This window comes from Hypanus sabinus, chromosome 1, assembly GCF_030144855.1.
Source record: "Hypanus sabinus isolate sHypSab1 chromosome 1, sHypSab1.hap1, whole genome shotgun sequence".
Taxonomy (NCBI): domain Eukaryota; kingdom Metazoa; phylum Chordata; class Chondrichthyes; order Myliobatiformes; family Dasyatidae; genus Hypanus; species Hypanus sabinus.
The window spans coordinates 133,028,694-133,041,719 of record NC_082706.1 but is presented as its reverse complement, the minus strand read 5'-3'; positions in this window follow the sequence as shown (position 1 = coordinate 133,041,719).

The following is a 13,026-nucleotide window of genomic DNA, read 5'->3' as shown; positions in this document are numbered from 1 at the left end:
GTGGGCATACTCAAATCTATAGAATAATAACCATAACAAAATCAATGAAAGACCACCCAACATGGGTGTTCAATCAAAGTACAGAAGAGAACGAACTCTGCAAATACAAAAAGAAAGAAATAATAAATAAGCATTAAATAAAAGAACATGAGATGAAGAGTCCTTGAAAGTGAGCCCATTGGTTGTGGGAATATTTCAATGATGGGGCTAGTGAAGTTATCCCCTTTGGTTCAAGAGCCTAATGGTTGAAGGGTAGTAACTGTTCCTGAACCTGGTGGTTTGAGTCCTGAGGCTCCTCAATCTTCTTCCTGTCAGCAGCAACAAAAAGAGGGCATGTCCTGAGTGATGGGGGTCCCTGATGATGGATACTGCTTTGCTGCAACAGTGTTCCATATAGGCTTTTCCAATGCCCTTGAACGTGGAAGGGAAGTTATGTGAAGTTGCACCAGTTCTCTTTAACTCAGAATCTCATCTGCATCAAGTTAATAACAGAATTCTACACTGAACCATTCTTTGCATGCAGTGCTTCCTGAACAAGGTTCAGGTCTAAGGTGTTGTATGATGCAAATGTTACTGTCATTTTACTGCCAAGCAATGACCATTTCCAACAACAGAGTACAATCTACACCCTGAAGTCATCACTGACTAGAAACATAACCAACCTAGGAACTTGGCTCCTGTCTCTCCCTCTACCACCTCAAGGCCCGAGACAGGAAGATAATGAATCTCCATGTCTCCAGATGGGTACAACTCCAATTACATTCAAGAAGGTAAGGGTAAAGCAGCCCGTTTGATTGGCACCTTATTCAAACACCAACATGCATCATTGACATTGACATCACTGCAACAACTTCCCACAGCTTCACCTTTCCAAAGCCATTACCTCTTGGAAGGACAAAAAGTTGGAAGCATAAAGGCTCTCCACCATTTTGGTGACACACCTCTAAATCATATACCATTCTGATCTGGTACAGAACTTAGATCCTGATTCAATGTTGACGAGTCAAAATCTGAGTCTCCCTACAGTGGGATTACCTTCACTACAATGGTTCAGAGAGGCAGCTGATCATCATCAAAGACTTAAAGGGTCTTTTGGCATCATGGTCACCAAAGGGCCTGACCCAATGCTGAATAAAAACCCAAATTAGATACACTATCACTATCAGATACAACATCAACTTATTGTTCTAGGGCAGCAGTATAGTATAAAAATATAAAATTACAAAATAAATAGTTCCAAAAAACAGTAATAATGAAGCGGTGTTCATTAGTTCTTGAAATCTTATGTCAGAGGGGAAAAAGCTGTTTATATTCTATTAAATGTTGGATTTGCTAACATGTTCTATAGCAAAAGAAGGGATAGTATATCTCAATTATCAGATGCAAACGACTAGTAACCATTCTGTTTATAAACACATTAGAAAACTCATCAATTACGGATTCATTTTTTTTTAACTCTTTGGTAGTTTTAAAACTAAGATGTTCATTAACATAACATAGAATGACAAACATGAGAAATCCAAGCAACACACACAAAAAGCTGGAGGAACTCAGCAGAGCAGGTGATGTTTCGGGCCGAAACCCTTCAGCAGGACACAGAATGAGGCCACTCAGCCCCCAGGTTCACACTGACTCCCAGCAGTCACATTCCCTTGCAATTTTCAATGCTACTAGCCGATGTAATTTCACCTAAAAAATCTAAGACTTCTGAGCAAGAGGGCAGAGCAGTTGGGGAAGGTTGACCTCATCAAATTTTTTTAGATTTAAGCTGATGTTTCTGAGGATCGAGAGGAAAGGAAAGGCATCTCTCCCTGTCAGCTGTCAGATTAGACGACTGTCATCTCTCAGCCTTGAATAAAACTATTTCAGACTATTGTTATTTATAGGTGACCCCGTGTTATGAGAATTGGGTTACAGAAATTCACTCTTACAAAGTTCACAATTTACAATCCAAAGATTTGAAATATAGACTAAAGTTGTTCTCATGGAATTAGTGTAAAAAAATACACTCACATTTCTTGACAAATAAAATAGCTTTATATTGCAGAAAATCAATACACAGACCTTTCTTTGGGAACACAACCCCACCATAATCTAGGGATCACTTTGCTCAGTCGGCTTTCTGTATGACAGCCAGTACTTCAATTACCACCTGTTATAAATGGAAGTAAAATGGGCAAGCAACGATATGACAAGCCCACTCTGTGCAAAAGAGATCATTTCAGATAGGTACAGCGCTTGCTTTTTATTATTCACTCATGGGCTGTGAGTGATATTGTCCAGGCCCAGACTCTGAATGCCCTTGAAAGGGCACTGTTGAGCCTCCTTCTTGAATTGCAACAGTCCGTGTGAAGGATATAGCAGTCTGTTTACATCAAAGTGTCATACTCATGAGGGAATTTAATAGTTAACTGCATTGAGTACATTTGTAGTTTCATATAGGTCAGGGTAACAGATTTCCTTTCCTGAAGGATATAAGTCACTGGTAGATAGGGTCATAAAGACAGCTTTTGACATCTAACCACAAAGTACACTGCAGTTGCTGTGGTCAAATCAACACGTACGAACAAGCAGGATGAACTCAGCAGGTTGGGCAGCATCCATTGAAATGAGCAGTCAACGTTTTGGGCCGAGACCCTTCGTCCTGATGAAGAGCTTTTGACATCTCCTCCTTGCTGACAATCAACACTGGTGCACCTCAGAGGTGTGTGTTCAGCCCACTGCTCTACTCTCAATATACCATGACTGTGTGGCTAGCCATAGCTCAAATACCATCTACAAATGTGCTGATGATACAACCATTGTTGGTAGATTCTCAGATGGTGACGAGAGGGCATACAGGAATGAGATATACCAGCTAATGGAGTGGTGTCACAGCAACAACCTTGCAGTCAACGTCAGTAAGATGAAAGAGCTGATTGTGGACTTCAGGAAGGGTAAGATGAAGGAACACATACCAATCCTCATAGAGGGATCAGAAGTGGAGAGAGTGAGCAGTTTCAAGTTCCTGGGTGTCAAAATCTCTGAGGATCTAACCTGGTCCCAGCATATTGATGCAGTTATAAAGAAGGCAAGACAGCAGCTATACTTTATAAGGAGTTTGAAGAGATTTGGCATGTCAACAAATACACTCAAAAACTTTTATAGATGTACCGTGGAGAGCATTCTGACAGGCTGCACCACTGTCTGGTATGGGGAGGGGGCTACTGAACAGGACTGAAAGAAGCTGAAGAGGGTTGTAAATATAGTTGGCTCCATCTTGGGTTCTAGCCTACAAGGTACCCAGGACATCTTCAAGGAGCGGTTACTCTGAAAGGCAGCGTCCATTATTAAGGACCTCCAGTACCCAGAGCACGCCCTTTCCTTACTGTTAGCGTCAGTCAGATAGGAGGTACAGAAGCCCGAAGGCACAAACTCAGCAATTCAGGAACAGCTTCTTCCCTTCTGCCATCCAATTCCTAAATGGACATTGAACCCTTGGACACTACACACTTTTTAAATATATAGTATTTCTGTTTTTTGCACTAGTTTTAATCTATTCAATATATGTATACTGTAATTGATTTAGTTATTTATTATTATTATTATTTTGCTTTTTTTTCTTTTATGTTATGTATTGCATTGCATTGTACTGCATTGCATTGTACAATCAAATTTCACATCACATGCCGGTGATGATAAACCTGATTCTGATTCTGAAATCTGCCTTCATAAATCAGAGCACTGAGCACAGGAATTGGGATGTAATGTTGAAGTTGTATAAGATGTTGGTGAGGCTGAATTTGGAGAAAAATATGCAGTACCTACAGAAAAGATAGCAAGGAGCTTGAAAGAGCACAAAGAAATTTTACAAGGATGTTGCTAGAAATTGAAAACCTGAGTTATAGGAAAAATGCAACTGTAATGCATCCAGTTAGGACTCTTTCAATAGTTCATCTGTAGAAGTTTGTTAGAGCATTGGTAAAAGCCTCCTTAATGTCTTAAGCAAGGAAAGAAGACACTAATGTACTTGCCTTATGATTGTGTCTTAGTGCTGGGTCAAGGACAGGTCATCCAATATGTTAACACCCAGGAATTTGAAGCTGCTGACTCTTTCATTGCTGATTCCCCTATGTAGACTGCTGTATGTTTGCCCACCTTCCGCTTCCAGAAGTTAACAACCAGCTCTTTAGTTTTGCTGATGTAGAGTGAGACCTTGGTTTTGTAGCATCACTCAACCAGACCTATCTCACCACTACCATCTGTGACACAGCAGAGTCTGGGGGGATTTGAAAATGGCATTGTAGCCGTTCTTAGCCACACAGTTATATGTGTAGAGGGCACAGAGCAGGGAGCTAAGCACACAGCCTGAAGTGTACCTGTGTTAATGGTCTGTGAGCTACACTACACCAAATGAATACAATATTCTGCTGGGAATAACCTGTGTTGTGGGCCTAGATATGGCCTTTAAGTGTGCTATTGTCTTAGCAATTACATGTATGCTTATGTGGTGCCAGTATTTTCCTCATGCATTCTGTATTTCTAACTTACTTGTTAATATCGCCCTGCACCTTCTGCATCCTTCTCTGTGTCCAACTCAGGATATCGGACATAAGCTTCCTGCAGATCTTATTGGTGAAGTCAGAGCTGAGAGAAGGTGAGCAGACTTTTTCCACCAAGGCTGGATGAGACTGGAACTAGAGGTCAAAGGCGAAATATTTGAGGGGAGCTGGAGGGGGAACTGACTCTGAGGGTGGTGCAAGTATGGAACTAGTTGCCAGCAGAAGTGGTGGATGCGGTTTGATTTCAGCATTTAAGAGAAATTTGGATGAGTAGGTGGCGAGCTATTGTTCTGGTACAGGTCAATGGGAAGAGGCAGAAAAAGTTTGGCTCAGACCAGAAGCGCCAAAGGACTTGTTTCTGTGCTGTAGTTCTCTATAACTCTATTGAAAGACAGAGAATTCTGCAAAGGTTTACCTAAGCTACAAGTACGAGCGAGGTAAAGATGACCCAAACACAGTGTAGGGCCCTGTTTGTTTTGTGTCTGTATTGTATTGTTTTTTTGTGTGGCATGTTTATTATGAGTAATTTGTCACGTGGGTTGGGGCACGGTAGAAGTGAATGAGTATAGTTACGTTTTTACGCTTTGTCTAAGTTCAGTTTAGTCTAGGTAGAACCAGAGAGGCAGCCAGAATTATATTTTTGTTAACCCCTTAAAGACGCTTAAATAGATCAAGATCGCTGACGCTACCGCTTATTTTGTTATATCGCTAGTTTTAGTTTCATTAGTTTTCTATCATTTGTTCGTCTCTGCTGGTTTATTAATAAAGGATCAAAGGTACTTTCTTCGACTTAGAACTTCCTTATTGTGGGTAGTGCATCACTGAGTGTCAACCCCTGTGCTTACTCTCTGAGCGGTTTTGGTTTGTTTTCCAGTACCCTCTCCCCTCTGCACACAAAGACTGACGAAGGGTCTCGGCCCAAAACGTTGACTTTTCATTTCCACGGATGCTGCCTGACCTGCTGAGTTCCTCCAGTGTGTTGTGCGTGTCACACAAAAATCTATCGCTCAGGTGAAGGGAATGCGGAGAAATGATCTGTTGTGTTCAGTGGTTCGCCTGCAGCAGTGCCGGTGATTTTTATGAAAGGATTCTTGCTACAGAATGTGAGCTCATAATGTCTGGAAACTGATCAGCAGGGAAACAGTGTGAGCATCACGCAAAACACTGAAGGCAACTGGGCAACATTTATGCAGGGAATGTTGACAAAGAGTATTACGGTAATTGTGACGATGGAAGAAATGCAACATCAGAATGTTCGCATAGAGGCTAATGACAGCAAAACAACAGACTGCAGCTGAAGGAAACCTGATCACAGGCATCAGGAGGCCATGAGCTATTTTCTGAGAATAGGGTGGGAGCACAGATGCTCCCTGAAGAGAAACAGGTTTGACAGTATCCCCTGTTACCAAAAAAAAATACTCTGCAAGAAGGATGCATACAGCACAGTTAATCCTGGATCTTTTCACAAGAATCACAATCTGGTCCACCTTCACAACATATCACTCCTTCCATTTCACCTACTGAGTCATTGATGTATTCATGAGTACACTGTGCTATGCATTAAGTCCCATTATATGCTACTGCATAAAAAATAATATTGTAATACCCTTTGGTACATGTCCCCATATTGGTGATAATATTACAAAAATTTCTTTCACACCTATAATTTTGAGTGGAGATTATCTTTGATAATTTATTTAGTAATTAGTGGAGATTGTAATTGATTAATTAATTAATTAAGGACTACTTGAAGAAAAAAAGATGAGACCTGTTGCTTATTTACCTGTATACCTTGTTTTACGATTAATTAACATATAAGAGACAGATTGAAATAAATGAAGCATTTTAGAAAACTTGTTAAAATGTTAATATTAGTCTTTTTAAAAAGACAGTATCACTTCTAAATAGCATTGTAAATGCTATTTATAAATTATAAGCGCTTATTATCCAAATACTGATATGTATACCAGGGATGTGAGGAGTTCAAAATGTATCATACAACCTCTTGTATTCTAGCTACCAGCTAGCTGGTGCCAGGCTGATGTGAGATGTTTCCTGTGGAAGCATCCCACTACTTTCAGATCGTAAAAAAACATTACTGTTTTATTTAACAGTAAAGATAATCATTATGTAACTTTTTTTATTATGGGTGGGATTTAAAATGCCTCATGCCAACAAAATTTCTGAGTGCACAAGTGAAATAGGTTTGCCTCCCTGCATTGTGTCTTCCACAAAACCTTCCTTTCTCATCCATCCTTGGATACAAGTAAGGTATCAGGTACGAGCAGCATTCGTTGCCTCTGGGCTTCTACTTGAAGGGGTTCAGCACGATGGGATAATCTTACCAAAGCCTATTGGCTATTGAAAGAACTGGATAGAATGAACGTGGAGAGTATGTTTTCACCAGTAGGAGACTATTTTTCTCAGAATAAAGGGACTCACATTTAGAACTGAGATATAGAAGAATTTCTTCAGCCAGAGGGAGGTGAATCTGTGGAATTTGTTGCAAAAGAGGGTTGTTGTGTCTACGTCATTTGGTGTACTTAAGGCAGGGATTGATAGTTTCTTGATTTATAAGGGGGCAGGGGTAGCTTACAGGGAGAACGGGGTTGAAAGAAATCTGCCATGATTGAATAACAGTTTATTTGATGGGCTGAATGGCCTAATTCTGCTCCTATATCTTATGGTCTTATGTGCTTATAACCTATGTCCCCATCAAAATGCCTTCTACCACTTAACACTAATTTACATATTTCCACTTCATAATTGCTAAACTGTATCTCTGTATCATAAGGTTTGCCTTTCCCTAATTAGGACCTTTTATTCCTGTTTTAATGTTGTCTTTGTCCATTACTTCATTGAAGTCAAAGTCCAGTTTATTGTCATCTGCACAACTATAATGTGTGCATGCATAAGTTCAATGAAAAACTTCTTTGCAACAGCATCACAAGCTCACAGCTCAAATAAACATCCACAAGAAAAAACATAAACTGAACATAAACTGTGCAAAATTATATAACCCACCCAATTTATAATCATTACCACTATTGTGTTCTTGCTGTTACTGCTTCCACTATTTCACTCAGTGAAAGTTGAGAAATGTTGCCTGTCTTGTTGAAATTGATAAGTATTGATTAACTTTTTTCGTATTCCAAAAAATCTACATCATTTATACTTTTACCAAGATATCACTTGCAACTACCATTCTTTTAATAGAAATCCCCTATTTTAAGGACTAATTTTTTACTGGAAATTTACCTGAATTATTTTTAGTTCTGTCTCCCTCATAACTTGGGACCAGCATTGAGACAGGCCTCTGAAAGTGCTTCAGGTTAACTCAGTTGTTGACTTTTCCATCACTCTTCACAGTTGCAATCATTTGAACAATATTTCACATTTTGCTTCTTTTATCCCTATCTAATTAGAAATCCCTATAACCAAGGAGTAATAAATAATGTGCTGGAGGAACTCAACAGATCAGACAGTGTGTGTGTGTGTGCAATGAAATTGTTGATGTTCTGGATCAGGGTCTGAAGTGGAGAGTGAAAGGTAGCCAGGATGAAGTGAGGGATGAGGGTGAGACGGAAGCTGGCAGATCATTGGTGTACTGAGAAGGGATGAAGAATGTCAGACAGGTGGTCAGATTGGGGAGGGGTTGCGGATGGAGTTGGGAGGCAGAGACAGGTAAAAACAGAAAAAAAGCAGATGGAGCAAGATTTCGGAAGGGGGAAGTTGGAAGTTTTAATTTGGTTCCATCCAGGAGGATGGGGAGTTCACAATCTCCAGTTCAACCAAAAATGTTGAAAAGTAGCTTGTGTCTGCTTTCACAATCCATGTCCTTGGCTCATTGGCTTCATTTCCCTGATTAAAGAAATTAATTGTTCACATAAATATAACTGCAAAACACTACCAACTCTTATTTATTATTGTGCAATTGCTTCTTCTGCCATGCAACGTCCTTTACAATGCAACTCATCATATCCTGATGAAGGGTCTCGACCAAAAAGGGCGACTGTTTATTTTCCTGACCTACTGAGTTCCTCCAATATTTTATATGCATCTGCAGAATCTCCAACATTGCCTCTCCATCTTGAAATTCAAAGTTAAAAGTAAATTTATTACACACACTAAGTACATATACGTCACCATGTAGAACTCTGAGATTCATTTTCTTGTGGGCAATCACAGTAAATACAAGAAACACAATAGAATCAATGGAAGACTGCACCCGAAAGAACAGATAAACAACCAATTTGCAAAAAAAAAATACACTGTGCAAATACAAAATAAACAAGCAATAAATATGGAGAACATGAGATGAAGAGTCCTTGCAAGTGCGTCCATAGGTTGTGGGAAAAGTTCAGTGATGGGGTGAGTAAAGTTGAGTGAAGTTTTCCCCACTGGTTGAGAGGTAATAACTGTTCCTGAACCTGGTGATGTAGGTCCTGAGGATCCTGTACCTTCTGCCTGATGGCAAAAGTGAGAAGAAAGCATGGCCTGGATGATGGTAGTTATTAATGATGGATGCTGCTTTCCTGTGACAGCACTCCATGTAGATGTGCTCAATGGTGGGGAAAGCTTTACCTGTGATGGACTGGGCCATATCCACTACTTCTTGTAGACTTTTCTGCTCAAGGGCACTGGTATTTCTATACTAGGCCATGATGTAACCAGTCAATATACTCTCCACCACACATCTACAGAAGTTTGTCAAAGTTTTAGATAACATGCTGAAACTTTGCAAACTTCTAAGAAAGTAGAGGTGCTGCTGTGCTTCCTTCATTACGGCACTTACGTGCTCAACCCAAAAGGCAGATCCTCTGAAATGATAACACCAAGAAATTTAAAGCTGCTGGCCCTCTCCACTTCTGAGACCCCAATAAGGACGGCTTGTAGACCTCTGGTTTCCTCCTCCTGAAGCCAATAATCAGTTCCTTGGCCTTGCTGACACTGAGTGAGAGGTGGTTGTTGTGGCACTGCTCAGCCAGATTTCCAATCTACCCACTATATGCTGATTTATCACCACCTTTGATTTGGTTAACAACAGTGATGTCACCAGCAAACCTAAACATGTTATTGGAGCTGTGCTTAGCCTGACAGTCATAAGTATAAAGCGAGTAAAGCAGGGGCTAAGCACACAAGCTTTGTGGTGCAACCCCTGCTGATGGAGATTGTGGAAGAGATGTTGCCAAACTGAACTGACTGGGGTCTGTGAGTGAGGAAATCAAGGATGCAGTTGCACAAGAGGGTATTGAGGCCAAGGTCTTGAAGCTTACAGACTAGTTTTTAGGAGATAATAGTATTGAATGCTGAACTGTAGTCAATGAAGAGCATCCTAATGTATGCATCTTCACTGTCCAGATGTTCCAGCATTGAGTGAAGAACTAATGAAGTGGCATCTGCTGTTGGCCTGTTGTGATGGTAGGCAAATTGAAGTGGATTCAAGTCACTTTTCAAGCAGGAGATGACGTTTCATCACCAGCCTCTCAAAGCACATCATCACAGGGGATGTAATTTCTACTGGATAATAATCATTGAGGCAGGTTACCACATTCTTCTCGGTCATCGGTATAATTGATGCTGAATTGAACCATATGGTTACTTAAGACTGCTGAAGTGTGAGGTTTAAGATATCGGTGAACCACCGTTAAACACATCTACACTGAATGCTGTTGCAAGTAAGCAGTATCTATCCTCAGAGACTTTCACCACCTGGCTCATGCTTTCTTCTTTCTGCTATCTATATTTATTGCTTTATTTATTATTATTATTTAGACTATAAGACATAGGAGCAGAATTAGGCAATCTGGCCCATCGAGTCTGCTGCGCCATTCAATGGCTGATCCTTTTTATTTCTCCTCCTCAACCTGCTTCTGGCCTTCTCCCCGTAACCTTTGATGCCATGTCCAATCAAGAACCTATCAATCTCTGCCTTAAATACACTCAATGACCTGACCTCCACAGCTGCACGTGGCAACAAATTCCACAAATTCACCACCCTTTGGCTGAAGAAATTTCTCTGCATCTGTTTTGAAAGGGCACCCCTCTATCCTGAGGGTGAACCTCTTGGCCTAGACTCTCCCAGCATGGGAAGCATTTTTTCTTTTATATTTGCAGTTTGTCTTTTGCACATTGGTTGTCTGCTCTATTTCTTTGATTTTATGATGTTTCTTGGATTTACCAAGTATGCCCTCAAGAAAACAAATTTCAGGGTTGTATATGGTGACAATAAATTTTCTTTGAACTTTCCAGCCAGTTGATCCACATGGGTCTTTAGTACTCAGATTCCCACTTCTTGTCAAGCTAGTTGAATCCTTACCAAAAACTAACTCATTAGATAAAAATAGGTTCGGCTTGCTGAGTTGCAATGATACACATTGTGTACAATCCCACCTTTCACGAGAAAATCCTCAATACGCAAAAGTTTCTGAACTTCCTCAAGATGGCATTATAATCTCAACAGTAACAAAGTGCTAGTTATTACTTAAGGCCCTATCTAATATGTAATACTGTGAATTATCCAATATCATACTGCAATAGGTCAGATGATTTCTGGCATCTCTGCATTGTCTTGCCACAGGACCATATGATATAGGAGCAGAAATAGGCCATTTGGCTCATTGAGTCTGGTCTGCCATTTGTTTATGGTTGATCCAACTATCCTCAGCCACCATCTCCTGCCTTCTCCCCATATCCCTTCATGCCCTAACAAATCAAGAAGCTATCAACCTGTGCCTTAAATATACATAAAGATTTGGCCTCCACAGCTGTCTGTAGCAACAAATTCCACAGATTCGCCACTCTCCAAAGAAATTCTTCACCTCCGTTCTAATTGAATGCCCCTCTAGTCTGAGGCTATATCCTCTGGTCTTAAACTCTCATACATAGGAAACATCCTCTCCACATCCACTCTATCAAGATCTTTCACCACTCAATAGGTTTCAATTAGATCACCCCCCACCCCACTCCACTTCTGTATTATAGTAAATACAGGCCTAGAGCCATCAAACACTGTACATGTTCAGCACAACATTGTGGGCCAAAGGGCCTGTATTGTGTGTAGGTTTTCTATGTTTCTATATGAGAAGCCATTCAATCCTGGAATAATTTTCATGAACCTCCTTTGAACTCTCTCCAGTTTCAGGACATCCTTTCTAAGGGGGCCCAAACTGCTCACAATACACTGAGAGGCTTTATAAAGTCTCAACATTACATCCTTGCTTTTATACTCTACTCCTGAAATAAAAGTTAACATCGCATTACCCGTTTGTTTAACCAATCCCAGATCTAATGTTTCAGCTGCAGAGCCTGTGAACCAAACCAGTCACATACCAAGATGTACTGTGTTGCACCAGGGAAGTATAGAAAAAAAATGGTAGTCTACAAACTTGGTTGTTTTAAAAAAATGTTTATTTTGTTTGTACTGTTTCCCCCTCCCTGCAAAATATGCCTACTGACTTTTGGGAATCATCAGTATTAAAAAAATTTACACAACTGTTTTTAACAACTAGGTCAAAAGTATTTGAAGATGATTCTCCAGTTTAAATAGAGAATTACAGCACTTTGTTATCAGTGTTGCAAGAGAAAGCCAACTGAATATTCTGTCAATTAAATTCACATTCATTTGGAAGGACTGCTACTTTTGAATGAATACCCAAGAAATAGTACAAGGTTTGGTTAGTTCATATATCTTCTTTCAATGAAATGTGGTTTTACGGTTGGCAGCTGACCACTGAAGTCCATTTTACTCTTTCATTACTTTCAGAAAAAGTTAAAATTAACTCATCATGCTCTTCTAGGCTGCATAAATTCCTTGTAATTTTTTGGTCTTTATACTCTTCGGAACCTCAAAACCTGCAAAATAAGCTTCAAAACCTCCCCCTGTAACTGAATCCTTGACCTCCTCATTGAAAGACCACACTCAGTGCAGAATTGTAATACTTCCTCCTTGCTGATAATCAACATGAGCACACCTCATAGATGTGTGCTTAACCCACTGCTCTACTTTCTCTACACTCATGACCTTGTGGCCAGGCACAGCTCAAACATTATCTATAAATTTACTGATGGCACACACAACTGTTGTTGGCAGATGGTGACAAGGAAGCATACAGGTGCCAGATAGATCTGCAGGTTGAGTGGTGATGCAACAACCACCTTGCACTCACCATCAGGAAAACCAAGGAATTGATTGTAGATTTCAGAAAGGATGAGCAGTTTCAAGTTCCTGGGTATCAATATCCCTGAAGATCTGTCCTGGGTCTAACAATATTAATGCAATTATGAACAAGGCACATCAACAGCTGTTTTTCATTGGAAGATTTGACATGTTACCAAAGACTCTTAATAAATTTCTGCAGACGTACTGTTTCACTGTGCCAAGTATTCTGATTGGTTGTATCACCATGTGGTATGGAGGGGCCACTGCACAGAACTGGAAAAAAGCTGTAGCAGATTGCAAATTCAGCCAGATTTCTCACAGGCA